General features: G+C 39.7%; 1 protein-coding gene and 1 pseudogene across 3 annotated transcripts in view; both read right to left on the bottom strand.

Annotated features, from left to right (window-relative positions):
* The window catches only part of PRKG1 (protein kinase cGMP-dependent 1), a 1,115,575-nt gene that overhangs the window by 314,407 nt on the left and 784,965 nt on the right, over nt 1-16,203 (bottom strand). The window lies entirely within an intron of this gene.
* Nucleotides 11,805-12,759, bottom strand: LOC103540636 (G protein pathway suppressor 2 pseudogene; annotated as a pseudogene).

The raw sequence follows: 16,203 nt of genomic DNA, 5'->3' as shown, positions 1-16,203 counted from the left end.
AGCTAAAAGTTTATGCCAAATATATTCTAATTATCTTATTTAATTCTCACAATAATCTTATGACATCACAATTACTCTATCTACTATAGAAAATCAAAGAGGCACGAAGGGTGGGTAACTTGCTCAATGTCACATTGAATGTAAATGGTGGAAATAGGATTTGTACTTAGGCAGACTGGTTCTGGAGAGTTTTAGTTTCAGCTTAGATAGTTACAAGGTGTGATCTTGTGTGCCTCTGTTTCCTCATTTGAGAGATAGGAATAATATGTGCCCTACATATATCACAGCTTTTCTGGATGGCTCAGTAACAAAATCATGACCAAAGTATTTACTAAATTAGAGAGTACACATATTTAAATCCATACTGAAGATTTATTTCCTTTGACCAAAATCTTTGGTAAAATTTAAGAACCAGAATTCGGAGATTTTACAAAAGAATCTGTTTTTTTCAACACTTAAAAAAATCAGAAGAGGTATAATGCTAGCCCTTCATTCCTGAACAGAAAGAACTGGCCAGAGCAGAGGAGCTGCCGCCCATCTGAGAGTGGGCATGTGCTCTCAACTCTCCCACAGTTCCTACCCTGCTGGCTTCAACCGTTTATCCTCATAGGTATCTGCCTTTGCTTCCTCTTTTAGTAAAGAGTGAAACACCAGACCCGAGTAAGATGGATTGTGACTAAGAGGCACCGTGCTAGTCCAGGCAGGTCGTTTTACATCTGTGCTTTGAAAACACAACCATCATCACACTGGAACTACTACTCAATCGCTTTGGATAATATCTGTTGGTCTAGATTTTTATGGGGGAAAAAAAATAGGCATGTTGCCCAGATGCAATTTCTGACAAGAATATCAACTGTTCCAGAAAAACACTTCAGGAAGGGATTATGAGAAGAATAAGATCTTTTTTCTCTTTGCTACTGAGACAACTCTCACCTTACCTCCTTTCCCAGTACAAAGGAAGCATCATCGCTAAATTCATTGGCAGGTCATTGGCAGCAATCAACAGCTTGAAAATTTCTCATTGAAAAAGAAATTTTAAAGTGATAGACAGGTTCCCACAATTCGATCTTTCATAAGCAGCTGGCATCACTCCCTTTAGAACTGCCCTGGCCACATGCCCTGTTAGAGTCCCCACTGGGGCTGGAATTTGTTAAAGGGGAATAACTAAGCCCCAGATTGGTCCCCAGTAAAGCTCTCCTCTGCCTGTCCACTTAGAGGTCAAAGCAAAGTAACATAAAAATTAAAGTCTGGCCTTGAGTGTACAACAGACTGAGATGCAAATCCTCCATGTGTCAACTTCTTAGGCGGGTGTTCCTGGCCAAGTTTCTTTATCAGTAAAATAAGCTTAATACCACTTACTTCACAGAGTTGTCTAAGGATTCAATAAGTGAACCTAAGTAAAGCCCTTGATGTCTGACACATAATGAATATTTAATAAATGGTATTATTGTTGTTATTAAAGGACAATTATTTGGGGTCAACAGGGAGGCATTTTCTCAAATATTGTTCTTATATTGCTTTTGCAATAGTATACTATATTCTTGGTGTTTTTAGAATTATACAAACAATTTTATTGAAATGAGTTAAAGAACAACATTGCCCTCAATTAAAAAAAATCAACACAGAACCAATTCAGGAAAGAGAAAATGATATTCAATATTTTAAATGAGAAAGTTTCTGAGGTGAGGAATGTAACGGAATATTTATAAGAATACGTGAATTATAATGTTACATTAACAAAAATTATCCTGTCTAATGAGGAGCACTCAGGCTAAATTTCTACATTACTCAGCAGAGAAAATTGCTTTCTACAGAGAAAATCTGAAAATAACACCAGGATTCTCAAACGTATCAACTATGCATGGTAATAATATTTTTATCCTTTTTCAATACAAAGTTTGAAGACACAATTCTATAATAGATTATTTGGATTGAAAATTTGTTTGAGATGATCTCATAAATACTTAAATAAGAAAAATTCTAACAGTACCTCTCATGAATGTGAATTTTGTTATTTTACTACCACTCTTCTTATAAGCATTTATTTACTATGGTTGCTCATGTAAGAGACTGGAATGTGCAAAATATATTCCTTGATTCTTTCCAAATCTCTGCACTGATGAATATAATTTTCTTTCTTTCTTTTTTTGGGGAAGATTAGCCCTGAGCTAACATCTGCTGCCAATTCTCCTCTTTTTGTTCAGGAAGACTGGCCCTGAGCTAACATCCATGCCCATCTTCCTCTACTTTATATGTGGGACGCCTACCACAGCATGGCTTGCCAAACTGTGCCATGTCTTCACCCGGGATCCAAACCGGCGAATCCCGGGCCGCTGAAGCAGAACGTGCATACTTAACCGCTGCGCTACTGGGCCGGCCCCTAAATATAATTTTCTATTGCATTAACCTATACCAATAAAATGAAAGTCTTTCTTTTCCTATAAGAAGTGATGGAAACACTTTTAATTGAATAGAGTTCCATTAGCTGATATGGAGGAAACTGTATATACTATCACATCAAATCTGGCTTCCTCATTTATAACATGAAAGGGCTGACCTAGATCATTTCCAGGGCTCCTCCCATCTCTAGCATTTTACTTATTATTATCCTATGGCTTTCCTATTAGAAAGGTTATTGTAATTTTGAGATGTTGATTTGATCCCCAGTTCATCAGTTTTCAGGTAACAATATTGTGTAACAGGTTCAGTCCAGGGCAATTAGTTCTGTGTCAGACAGACGTGTGAGAGACACCAAGAATGAATATTCAGTTCCATAATAGGCCAGTGAACTTCACAGAGAGGAAACCTACTTCACAGCCACAGTACTCCTTGAGCATACAAATTTATGCTCCTGTTAGGAAAGGAATAGAGAAAGACATCTGCAAACAAAAAGGAGTAACTAGCTCACCAAGACTCACCATTCCTACTGGCTTGGGTGGGGGTAGGAGAAGCGGGGGAAGGAGCTCCAAGACATTGTCAACTCTTACAGAGGCTAGCAACTCAGTAATGTTTTTATAGCTCTATAAAACAACTTAGGATCAGCATTTTCCCAAGTAAGAATATCTAAAAATAAAACAAAATTAAATTAAAACTATGTTTGTTCTTCATTTTTTTAATAAAATAAAGCTCATTTAAACATCAAAAAGTCAATCTCATAACAGAAGACAATGGTATCTCTTATGTCATCATAGATTCATCATGCACCAACAGTGGTCACAGGCATTTGAAGCAACTTTTTTTTAAAATAACGTTTATAGACATATATACACAAAATTAAAATGTGTGAATGCGTCATTACTTTCATACAAAAAATGATGAATTCCAACTTCATTGTAGAGGACTTGGGTAATAAAAAAAGAAATTTAGGGAATATACAGAAATGCCACCCAAATATGACCAGACACAAAAATCCTTCCTCAAAAGAAGAATGTGGTCTCTTGGAGGATGGTTTCTGAGGCAGTGAGGTTGAGAGCTCAGCTGGGGCTCATATGGCATCTCTCCTGCTACCCAGGGTACACCCACTCAACGCACTGAGCATGAACTCTAGGCTTCTAGAGATGCTGGCACCTCAGACCACATCTCTTCCTTCTCTTCCACTACTCCTGCTGCTGTCCTGCAGTAATCAAAATTTCCCACGACCCTTTCCTGCCCAAGCCAACTTTATTACAAGAAGCTTCATGCCTATACCAGCATCTCCCACAATCTGCTTCATAGTGTTCTGTGGAATGTTGACAGGTAACAAGTGAAAATCACATGCCCCCAAATGCCCCTGGATCAAGTTTGGGAATTGGGGAAACGAAATCCAAAAGACCTTGTTAGGTTTCAATATGTTGGCATCCTCCAAGAGGAGGCCACAGAGTGGCTATTTATTTCTCATAAGCATATTTTACTTGGGAAATAGTTTTAGAGACTTTAACTTGTTCTGTTTCTGCACTTGTATCAGAATTCAGATCTCAGCCAGGAGGTCTGCTGAGAAACAGATTATATAACTGGGGTGGAAAAAAATCCATTCCTTTCCATATTTTTCCACTTAAAAACCAATTAATGTAATGTTATGCCTGAGGGCTTTGCCTGAAGATTATTGATAAAGCCCATTCTTGATCCATTGATAAATGTTTAGCAATTGGTAAGTAAACCACATTTGATTAATCAAAATTTAGATAAATAAAATGGAAAATTAATTAGTTTCAACCTTCTATCTTTAGCCTTTTTGATTTATATGTTCTAAATACAACTCATTTTTATTGTTTTTTTGGTCTGGTTTTGAGTGTATTTATCACTGGGTTTGGCAAACACAGTTTAATTACTCCCCTTGAATATCAAATTAAAGCATAAAAAGATGAATCACCCAGGGCAATAATCCCTTTCTGTAATTTCAAAATAATGGATCAAGTAAGTTAATGGTGAACTACACATTTTAGACTACTGCACACAATTGTACAGGCTGCTTCTAAGCAACAGACTTGCTATTTTAAAAATATTCAAACCATTTTTCTAGTGACTATCGCTTTTTTTGGTTCAACAGTAATTATGCCTACAGTATCTTTGTTGTCAAACAGTGATATTAGCTGTTTGCAAATTTCAGTGGGGAAGACACATTGGAGAGGTCAAGGTCTACAAGGTGGAACCTAAACTGCTTTGGAACAAATCCGATGACCCTTTAAAGCAGTTTAAAAGCAGAATGAGAGCACGGGTCACTCTCCAGGATTCTTTTAGCTGGTGATTCCAAATCATCAACACATTAAACAGTCACCATGCCCTCCTTCTCTTAATAGCTACTTTGTTCTTACAAATAGCTTCTTTTCTAGAGCAGGGAACGGTAATTAGGATTTCATAGTTTGGTATAGCCAGCATTAGCTTGCTTCATGGCTTTCCGTGTTGAGGATTAATAACAGCAGCCATAATGATGACAGAAAACGATAATAGTTCTAATTACTGATATTCATCTTAGGGTGGTGAGCAGCTGTTAAGACATCTCTTTAGAAGTTAAAGTTCAGTCACATATCTTTTTTGCCAAATAGGGAAAGCTTTAATGCTAATTGGGAAGGAAGATTACAAATTCGACTGTCAGTCAGAGAGCACCATGCTTGTTCTTTATTAACTTTTTTCCTCCCCCACCTTAAGCTTTATGGCCCCTAAGCTTTTTAAAAAGCTGACACTGAGAATAATGATGGGAGCCCCAGGAGGCCTCCTGGTTTCTGCTTAAAACAACACTTTCTAATTTAATAAGGGAAATCTCTCATCTAAGTTTCTCATTTGCATTTGAAGAATGTGATCTACTTCTCCAAAGTTGTCACAAATTTGTTTGCCTAGAGAGCCACTGTCTACTAGTAGTTGTCTTCAGGCACATGATATAATGACCAGAAAGGCTTCGAGAGAATTGAGGTGTGGTCCACAGATTCCAAAATTAGCTGCAAACACCTTTAGCAAATAACTTAACTTCCTGGCAAGCAAGTCCATCATTTCACCTACGAAATGAAGAAGTTGGAATTGGTTGGTATTTCCTAAACTCTCCAGGCCATGTGAATCACCCAAGAGGTTGTGAGAGGAATGGATTGTGACTGCGGTCTTCAGCCCAAACTCGGTATCATAACCTCCAGGTCAGAGGATATAAAATCAGATCAGGGTTAAATGTGGGCAGTTGTTTCCAGGACCCTGGAGATCAGGAAGCAAGGTGAGTGTCCAGGACCAGTTGGGCACTGACTCCACTCCCCCCAGGGTAAGGTTGGGACTCTGTTGATGCTGTATTTGGTTCAAGAACCAGGAAAGCCTGGTACCTGTCAACATTGTCTTAAATAAGGGGCTGTCAAATTTTTTCTATAAAGGTCTAGCTAGTGAATATTCCAGGCTTTCAGGCCATGTTGTCTCTGTTGTATCTGCTCAGCTCTTACTGCAGTGCAAAAGCAGTCATAGACAATAGGGAAAGAAATGTGTGTGGCTGGCTTCCAGTAAAACATACATTTGAATCTCATATAATTTTCACATGGTATCAAGTGTTATTCTTCTGAATTTTTTTTCAGCCATTTAAAAATTCAAAAGCCATTCTTAGCTCATAGGCTGTACAAAAATAGGTAGTGGGCAGTTTGCTGATCCCTGCCTTAAATGGAAAATGCCAAAATTTTAAGGTAACAACTTCTCAAATGATAACAGAAGCTCCATAATAAAAGGAGAGGAACAGAGTCAAGTGTCACTTTCTTTTTCAATCTTAGCAGGATCCCACCTGTCTCAAATGTCATCAGCAGCAGCGTATCCATAGGAGGAGGGGGCATGGGAAAGACTGGCAGAGATAGACTGTGCCTGTTCCTGCTGGGTTTAGCCACTCCACTTCCATTAGGTTCTGTTTCCTTACCCAAATAAATTGGGAATCTAAGGCACGTGAATGTATGCACGGCTGTGTGTGCACATGCACACATGTGTGTGGTCTCTGTCACCAATGTGTAACGTGACCTGCAATGGTACAGTTGCTATTTAAAATACAGGTTTCCAGGGGCCAGCCCAGGGGCATAGTGGTTATGTTCGCATGCTCTGCTTTGGCGGCACAGGGTTCAGAGGTTCACATCCCAGGCACAGACCTACACAGCACTCATCAAGCCATGCTGTGGTGGCATCCCACACACAACATAGAGGAAGATTGGCACAGATGTTATCTCATGACCAGTCTTCCTCACTAAAAATAAATGAATTAATTTAATTAAATACAAGTTTCCAGGCTCTTCCCCTAGATATGTTTCAGTAGTTATGAGGTGGTGTCCAGAAATTTATATTTTAAGCAACCTCCCCAAGTGAGTCATGTAATCTAATCTCTTTAGGAAACTAATACTGGAATCAAGGTCTAGCACAAACTGAAAGTTTATGGTGCACTTAGGGTCCAAACTTCTCTGAGGCTGCAAGGATGATCCTTTCTATTTTACACATATAAAATTGGTTTTCTAAAGTGATGTCATCACGTAGAACTACATACAAATCTTAACACTGAAAGGTGAGGCAAGATTGTTGACAATGAGGTGCTGGAAGCACGCAAAGCTTCTAGAATATTCAGAAATGATCTCAGAAAAATACCACCAACTATGCTGAGCGAGAAATGTTTGGGGAAAACAGGCCATAAGTAATCAGTCTGTGGTGAACCACATATATATATACACGACCACAAGCAGGCAGGACAGAAGGATCGCTTTGCTGGTGCTTTTCAAACACTGTGGCGATTCTGAACCATTGGGAAACTCAGTAGCTCACAGAACAAGTAAACTCCCAGTAATCAGGGATGAGGAGGCTCTGTCTGAGCAAAGAGGTTGGGCAGGCCACACATCTACAGCTTTGTTCTAAACAGTGGCAACAGCTGTGAACCAAAGGGCAGCCTTTCTTGGAATAAACTGTTCGACAGCATCTCTTGGCACACATAGCAATCCCCATCCAAAGCGCCATCTTTGAATACAAAAGACAAAGCTGGCTAAGTCAATTCTCCTATGGATCAAACGTCTAAAGAGGCTATTATCTCCTTCATCACCTTTCTATTCCCAAACTTATACGCCCTTGAGCTTAATTTCTGCTATTTTCCTTCATGTTCCCCACTGTTCCCTCATGTCCCAGGTTCTCGGGCCCAGCTTTCAGCTCAGGTTTGTTTTATATGCCAGTGTCATCCTGTAATTTTGATTGCTATAGACCTCTGACCATAGTTAATTCCTAAATCTTTTATTTTGCACAGAAGTAATTTTTGAACAGACTCAGAGAGACGTACCAACTTCTGTGATGCCTATTTTCTCATGCTGTTTCATTATTATTGGAAAACACTTGTTTGACGGAATCAATAATAAATAAGAGTCATAGCTAACAAAATTTTCTCACTTGTGCCATACATTGTGCTAAGTGCTTTATATGAATATTACATTTTATATTAAAAAATGGTGGTTTCCAGTCTGATACGTAAAGAGCTTGGAAATCAACACTCATCCTCACAAGAAAAAAGCTGAACAAACTGAAAAATCATTAACTTTTCTTAAATCCATGAGAAGAGTGAGGTTACAGGGCTGCCCTGTAAACTGGAGAAACAGACTGGAGGATACAGTGACTCACAGTTTACCCACCAGGAGCAGAAGCTCCCAGCTAGAGCCAATACAGGGAGGAACAATTTAAATTGTCACTGGTGCAGTGCCAGAGGCTCAGTGTGGACTAGCTGGAGAGTTAAAAACTCGTGGGGAGCCCCGATTTAGGCAGTCTCTCCACACTTTCATGACTTCTACCCGCCCCCCCCCCGCCCCCCGAACTCTTATCAGGATCTCACCCTGAAGATAAGAGAAAAATTCCCTGTGCTTCTCTCAGGGAAAGAAGAAAAGCCATCATTTTTAAATATACTCAGAGCTCTCTGTTCTCTTTAACAGGCACTGTCCTCCAAGGTAACTAGTTTACTAGAGCCTAAAGGGGGGTTTTACCAAAGATTAACCAACCTGGGCAATAAAGAAAATACTCAGATCCAGAGCCCTCTTGCCTTTGATGTGGGGGAAAGGAAACCCATAATTAAGGCTCACTAAAAGACTGAGACTCATAGCACAAATCCCCTCCCCACCACACCTTACAGGCTACGATGGTTAATTTTATCTGTCAACTAGACTGGATCACAGGGTGCCCAGATATCTGGCTGAACATCATTTCTAGGTGAATCTGTGATGGTGTTTCTAGACGAAATTAGCATTTGCATCAGTGGACTCTGTAAAGCAGTTTGTCCTCCTCAGTGTGGGTAGGTATCATCCAATCAGTTGAGGGCCTAAACAGAACAAAAAGGCAAAGGAAAGGAGAATTTGGACCCTCTTGCCTTGTTGCTTAAGCCAAGACATCAACCTTCTCCTGCTCTCATCACTGCTGGTTCTCAGGTCTTGAGACTTAAGTTAGAATCTACATCACCGGCTCTCCTGGTCCTCAGGTCTTCAGACTTGGACTGAATTACACCCTGGTTCTCCTATATCTCCAACTTGCAGACAGCAGGTTGTGGAACATCTAAGCCTCCATAATTGCACCAGCCAATTCCTTGCAATAAATTTATTTATATATATATACAGTCATGCCTCACTTAACGACAGGGATTTGTTTTGAGAAATGCATTGTTAAGTGATTTTGTTATTGTGCAAAGATCATAGAGTGTATAAAGGGGAACAAAATTTGTCACTCCAAAATATGTCTCTTTAACATGAGGATTATCTTAGGCTTATTATTTTTAAGAAACAAAAGACCAAGAAAGTTTTTCTTGTTACCTCCTCCTTAACTGTCTAAAAGAATTCAGATAAAAAAACCTATCTCAGGAAGCAAGCTATCACCTTAGCATAACACGATCTAGGTGGTACACAGGAAGAAATCTAGAAAACCTTCTTTGTTGGGATCCCCTCCGTGTTCTTCTGTTTCTGTGTGGCCAAACTCTTGTTTTCCAATCATTTGCTCTTTTTCACCTACCTGTGAATTACCTTCCCTCTCTTTGAAATCATTGACTCTCCCCACCCCCAAAATCTTCTTTTGTCTTTAGCTGAGCATGGTATTTAAGGCAAGGGCTTTGGCCATTTTGGCAAGTTACTTAGTTTTTCTGGCTTTCTCCCATGTATACATGTTATTAAACTTTTGTTTGTTTTTCTCCTGTTAATCTGTCTCATGTCAATTTAATTCTTAGACTAGCCAGAAAGACCTAGAAGGGTAAAGGACAATATCTTTCTCCTCTACAGTACTTACACAAACCTCGATGGTATAGCCTACTACACATCTAGGCTATATGGTACTAATCTTATGGAACTACCTTCATATATGTGGTATGTCATTGACTGAAATGTCATTATGTGACACATAACTGTATATATAAAGGCTCCTATTCATTCTATTTCTCTGGAAAACCCTAGTAGTGCTCCTCTATAATAATAAGAGATTACAGCTAGAAGACTGAAAGTCTCAGAACCTATTTAAGAAGGCGTTTCCAGGGAAACCCAAAGGCAACAGAATAGAAGAACACAAGGACACTAGAGGAAATTTTAGCCTTTGACATCACAGCTACAGTAAACAGTAAATACAGTCTAACTCTTACCCAGACAAACATACAACCTCCAACTACAGGCCTATCTACTTCAGTTCCTTCACCCAATACATCATAGCTGGCTTTCAACAAGTAAATTACAAGACATGCTAAAAGGCAAAAACCACAAATTGAAAAGACAAAGGAAGCTTCAGAACCAAACTCAGATATGGTAGAAACTTTGGGATTATCAGATAGGAAATTAAAATAACTATGAATAATGTGCCAAGGGTTCTAATGGAAAAAGTAAACAACATACTAGGACAGATGGGCAATGTAAGCAGAGAGAGGTAGAATCTCTAAGAAAGAATCAAAGGTCAATGACAGAAAACATGTAATAGAAACTTCTAAAACTTAAATGCAAAGATAAAGAAGAATGAAAAAAAGAACACTACATCCAAGAACTGAAGGACAATTACAAAAGTCATAAAACACATGTAATGAGAATACCAGAAAGAGGACTTGGATTAGTTGCAAATGTATATTGCAAACTCAAGGCAACCACTGAAAAAACATAAAAGGAAAAAAAGGAATATAATTGATATGCTAAGAAAGGGAATAAAATGCAACATTAGGCGAATCGTCCTGACACACACACGAAAAGAAGTGAAAAAGAAAGCATACTTAATGGTGAGAAGCTAGATGCTTTCCTCTAAGACTAGGAACAATATAAGGATGTCTTCTCTCACTACTCCTGTTCAACTTCATACTGGAAGTCCTAGCTAATGCATTAAGACAAGAAAAGGAAATAAAAAGTATACAGATGGAGAAAAAAATAAATAAAACTGTCTTTGTTCACATACTACATAAATGTCTATGTAGAAAATTCAAAAGAATTGACCAAATAACTCCTAGGACTAATGAGTGATTACGGCAAGGTTGTAGGATACAAGGTTAATATACAAGAGTCAACGGATTTTCTACATACTGGCATGAACAAGTAGAATTTGAAATTAAAAACACAGTATCATTTACATTAGCAAAACTACAGAGACAGTAAAAGGAGGGATGGAGGGAGGGATAAATAGGTGGAGAACAGGGGATTTTTAGGGTAATGAAACTATTCTGTACGACTCTAATGGTGGATACATGACATTATGCATTTGGCAAACAGAAGTGTACAAAAAAAGAACTCAGATGTAAACTATGGACTTTAGTTAATAATAATGTTTCAACAATGGTTCATTGATTATAAAAAATGTACCATATGAATGCAAGATCTTAATAATAAAGGAAAGAGAGGGTCGAGGCAAGGGAGTATACAAGAATTGCATTTTCTGTTCAATCTTTCTGTAAACCTAAAACCACTCTAAAAAATAAAATCTATTAATAAGAAAAAAAATCATGCTAAAAAATTGAAAATCAGTCCTATGGTGTAGATGCTATTATATTTTCTGGAAGAGAAAACTGGGACTTAGGAAAGTTGAGTAACTGTTCAAAGTCACATAGCTCGTGACTTGCGGAACAAAGATTAAAGAGTGTTGCCAAGATTCAAACCCAGGCATTATAACAATATAGAGATATAGAAATAAATGTAGCTATATTAAAACATATAGATTATATATATATAAAAGCATATATATATATGCATGTATAAAGCATATATATACTTACATATATGCATATATAAACATACATATATATATATTTTTTTTCAGTGGCAGGTAAATATTATTGGCCTGGGACTGGGACACATGAGACGCATGGGGAGCCTTCACTCATGGCGGTGAGTGGGGGTGAGGTTGAAGACAGAATCTGACGGTCACTTGTGGTAGCCTCACGGGTTCTGGCTGTGCTGGATGAAGGGGAGCCCCAGGTCAGGCTGGCTTAAAGCTGCAAAGCCTGACTTTCCTGCTGGTTGCATCTGCACAGGGAGCTGGCAAGGAGTCCGGGGATGCAGAGCTTGGGGGTGAATGGGGCACGGGGAGGATGAGTCAGAGAAGCTGGTCTGCTGTTGGGTGTGTTCCATCTGCTTTTGTAAGGACAGGACACCACCAGGCTGGAGAAACCCTGTCTGGCTGGCCTGAAAGTCATTGTGCACTGCCTAAGGCTGCGGCTGAAACAGGAATCACACTGCAGGAAATGCTGAAGGTGCTCTGAGCTGCTGCATGGGACCATAGGCTGGCTGGCTGGGCCTATAGAGAGTTGGGGGCTAAGCAGTCCCATAGGTGCCACCTGGGCTTTCTGGGAATCGCCCATGCTCTGGGCTCCCTGCAAAGGCAACTGCTGCGCCCTTGTAGTGCCAGGTTGTAATCACTTGCTGTCCGAACATCTGCTAGGTTCTGTCAGTCGCCATGAGGATGCCTGGGGGACTGTGTCCTCCAGGGCTGCTATGTGTGCTGAGGAGGCGAGTTCCTGTGTGAACAGTGAGGCACCAAGGGCAGGCATCAGATGCCAGAGTAGTTAGCTCACTCTGCTCCTTTCGCCTCCATTTCCCTTCCTCATGTGAAACTTTCTTGAGCTACAGAAAAAGCAGATTCTTCTCTTCCTGTAGGGCCAAAAGCTTCTCCTGCACCTTCAGGATCTGTTCCTTGATCTCCTCTGGTGACATTCTCTCTTCCATGTCCTTTTTCATCCTTGTCTCCTGCTCTTCCTTCATCACCTTGTCCAGCTCTTCTTCCTGTTGCTGCATGCAACTCCCACTCCATCATGATGTGCTGGCACAGTACCCTGGCTGTTGTACTGGAAAGCATGGGCCACTCCAGGAGCAAAGGCATGGTGTTGCCAGGGGTGCTCGGGCCATGGGCACCTGGCTCTATTACTGACCACCAGACCTTGGTCTGGGCCTGCCTTCTCTTCACTTTCTCTACGACCTCCCACATGCCTTAGCCACTGCATCACACCTTGCAACTGGGCCGAATTTTAGATAGATACAAACATACATACATGCATGCATACATAATACATACATGCATGCACACATACGCTAGAGGCATTTATCCCCTTGTCAAGCGAGGAGTAATTGACAATAGTTCAGCTCTCTGCCCAGGAATGTTACATAGGAAAGTCAGAGTCCTTTATTTACAAGGCTTTTCCTCTTCTGTAGAATATCCTTCCAAAGGTTTGACCTTTGTTATGTTTCCCTGGGATGGATAAGGGAGAGGAGAGAAGAAGAAGGAGGATAGAAGAAAACTAAACCATATTCCTTTCCCATGATCTTCCAGCCCTTGGCTCCCCACACCTTCTGTGTCTTCCACCTTGATTTTGGGTTCTTGGACATACTCTACCAGCAACATCCATAATATATCATCAGATAGTAGTCACAGACTCTGGTATTTCAGAATGCCCCTATTCTCGACACGTTTGCATTATAGTTGTGGTGATAGCATCCAAATGTAGAACAATTGAAAAGTTGTATTGCATTCACCGAGTCACTCACATAGCACATATTTACTGAAAACCTACCCAGACTATTAGTTCAACAAATATCTATTGGTTATGTAGTAAGTGTCAGGCATAATTCTTGTGCAAATCCTTGCTCTGCTAGAAACTAGGGATAGAAGCTGAGACATACCCCACCCTTAAGGTGCTTACAGAAAATTGGGAAACGGACAAGTTCCAGGCAACATAGGAGCAAGTATATGGCTTTGAATAACAAACTGTACAAAGAAATTAAGGGAACGACAAACAAGAAGAGGATAAAGAAGAGTTGGTGAGGATAAGGATCTTAAAAAAAGGACTTAGTCTTTAAGAATATCTTTGGAAGAGGAATCAGTGATAGTCCACTGCTCTCATGCCACAATAATTAATAATTCTTGAAAATGTAAACTGGTTTGCACAACATCATAAAAAACAAAGAGAACCAGCAGAATGACGTTGTGCCGAAGGTCTATTTACAAGACAAACCATGTTACCCTTATGAAAATAATAATTTTTAGATGTAAGTAATAAAAAAGAATGGTAGCTCTTCCCAGAAAGCTAAGAGAAGCTCACTTACAGCATCTCATAATAATTAAGGGAATACACAGGACATGAGACACACAGAAGAATCCTCTCTCATACAAGGGCAATCTTACTAAAGCCTTGGCTGGTCACAGTTCCCTCCTCGTTAATATTGACTGACATCTGATGAATGTTCAGGCCTGAAATACTGCCTGCCCTGGTTCAGAGCCTTATCTGCCAGGAAACAGACTTGTAGCCACTGGCCTAAGAAAGTGTATGATTCCTTCTCTTCAGGAGAGGGGGTAGGGGTCTTGCCATAGATTCCCAGGGGGACAGGAAGCCAGAGGTCTTGAGGAGACCTAAAACTGAATGCCTGCATTACTCCCTGCTCCAAGCTGTTTAACTCTCTCCAGCACAGGCAAGCTTGTATTTTGTCACTAAAACTGGAAGCACCACTGTTTCTCTTATCTTTACTTTCTATGGGTGTGTTGTAGGCACAAGTGGACGTCTATTCTTCATCAATTTATGTCTTGGATGCCTACTGTGTGCAAGCCCCTCAAGCAGGTTTTTTGGCAGCTAGAAAGATGCCTCAGGTTAAAAAAAAAAAATGCTGAAAATCTTGAGTCTTACTTTCTTTTCATCAGAGCAGTTTGTCTAACTCAGACCAGGTGTTTATCACTCTGCTCTGTAAAAAGGAAGTCAGAGCTCATCACAATCTGCTACTATTAAGTGGCATTTTGTCAATGGGATATCACACATATGCTAAAAGGCAGGCCACTAATTTATAGTTTTACACAAATTCACTACTTGTTTACAAAGCCCATAAATGGCAGCAAAACACAAGTAGGAAGCAGCTTGTATATTCTTATGTAGCAACCATTTCAAGCACTTTCCATGAATGTTTTCTAGAAAGCTGATTTATTACAGACTGGTTTCCTATTTGCAAAGCACATACATTTTAATGAATTACAAGCAGCATAGAGCAAAGCATACATATTCTGGTGATAAAATGACTAGAAATGCCTTGTTTCGGAGCTCGTGGATAGCATAAAATGGATTTCTGTCATAACAAATTAAAAATGCTGACTGGGAAAAAACTATTTACTTCCAGAAAAGAAAAGAAAGACAAGTAAATATTTTCATAAAGAAGCACCTCCTATTTATAAGAAAGATAGGGGATGGGGAAAAATTTTTTTCTTTTTCGTTTATTCCACAGATTTTCAAGATGCAATACAGCATAGTAATGAAAGGTGCTGATTCCAGTGTCAGACATGGGGTAAAATACTTCCCTATTTACTTAGTCATATTACCTGAGCCTCAGTTTCCCCAGCTGCAAATTGGGAATAGTAAGAATAATAGTATTTACCTCAGATGGTATTAAACAAATGCATTTATCCTGGCACAGAGTTAGCATTAATAAGTGGAAGGTATTACTGCCATTTTTCTCAACTGCTTACAGGTACCCAGTGAACAGAAATATCAATATAGTTTTTGCCCTTAAGGAACTTACAGTCTAAAGGGGCTAATCTTCACAACACTAGAGACCAATTTGAAGCAATGAACAAGAACTTATTTCTTTCATATAGTGATAGCTAAATTGATCTAGGAGACAGAGGAGAAGGAACGTCCTACAGGGGGAGAAATGAAAATGGTTGAGGCTCGGAACTAGAAAGGTCTTTGTTGAGAATGTAGTTATGCAGAATCTCAGAGTTAGGCAGAAGCCAAAAAGTCAGTGCTGTTCAAGTACCAAATCAGCACATAAGTATCTGCCACATCCTAACTAAGTCTCTTCTATACAGCAGCTTTTCAAATATGTACTATTCCTGTTAATACTTAGCATTTTGTATTATACTTTGCCATCTATGATATTTGCATGGTTGTCAACTCAAAGTTACCTCTTCAGAGATAACTTTCCTAACCACCCTGGCTAAAGGAGACCACCTGCCCCTGTTATTCTCTACCATATTACCTTATTTTATTTTATTTTATCCTTCATACTTTTAGCAGAGTTTCCCAAGTGGTGTCACATCTATGGACTAGAGTAGGGTTTCTCAGTCTGTGCACTATTGGCATGTGGGCTTCATGATTGCCGTGCAGCTGTCCTATACATTGTAGAATGGTTGGCAGCATCCTAGCTTCTATCCATTAGAGGCCAGTGGCAGCCTTCTGCACCCTCACCCAACATTGTAACAACCACAGATGGCTCCCGACATCACTAAATGCCTGCTCAGCCCTCCAAGTGGAGAGTCCAGTAAGACTCAGGACAACCAAAATCCCTG

This window comes from Equus przewalskii, chromosome 1, assembly GCF_037783145.1.
Source record: "Equus przewalskii isolate Varuska chromosome 1, EquPr2, whole genome shotgun sequence".
Lineage (NCBI taxonomy): Eukaryota > Metazoa > Chordata > Mammalia > Perissodactyla > Equidae > Equus > Equus przewalskii.
This window is presented reverse-complemented; position numbering and strand designations above follow the sequence as displayed.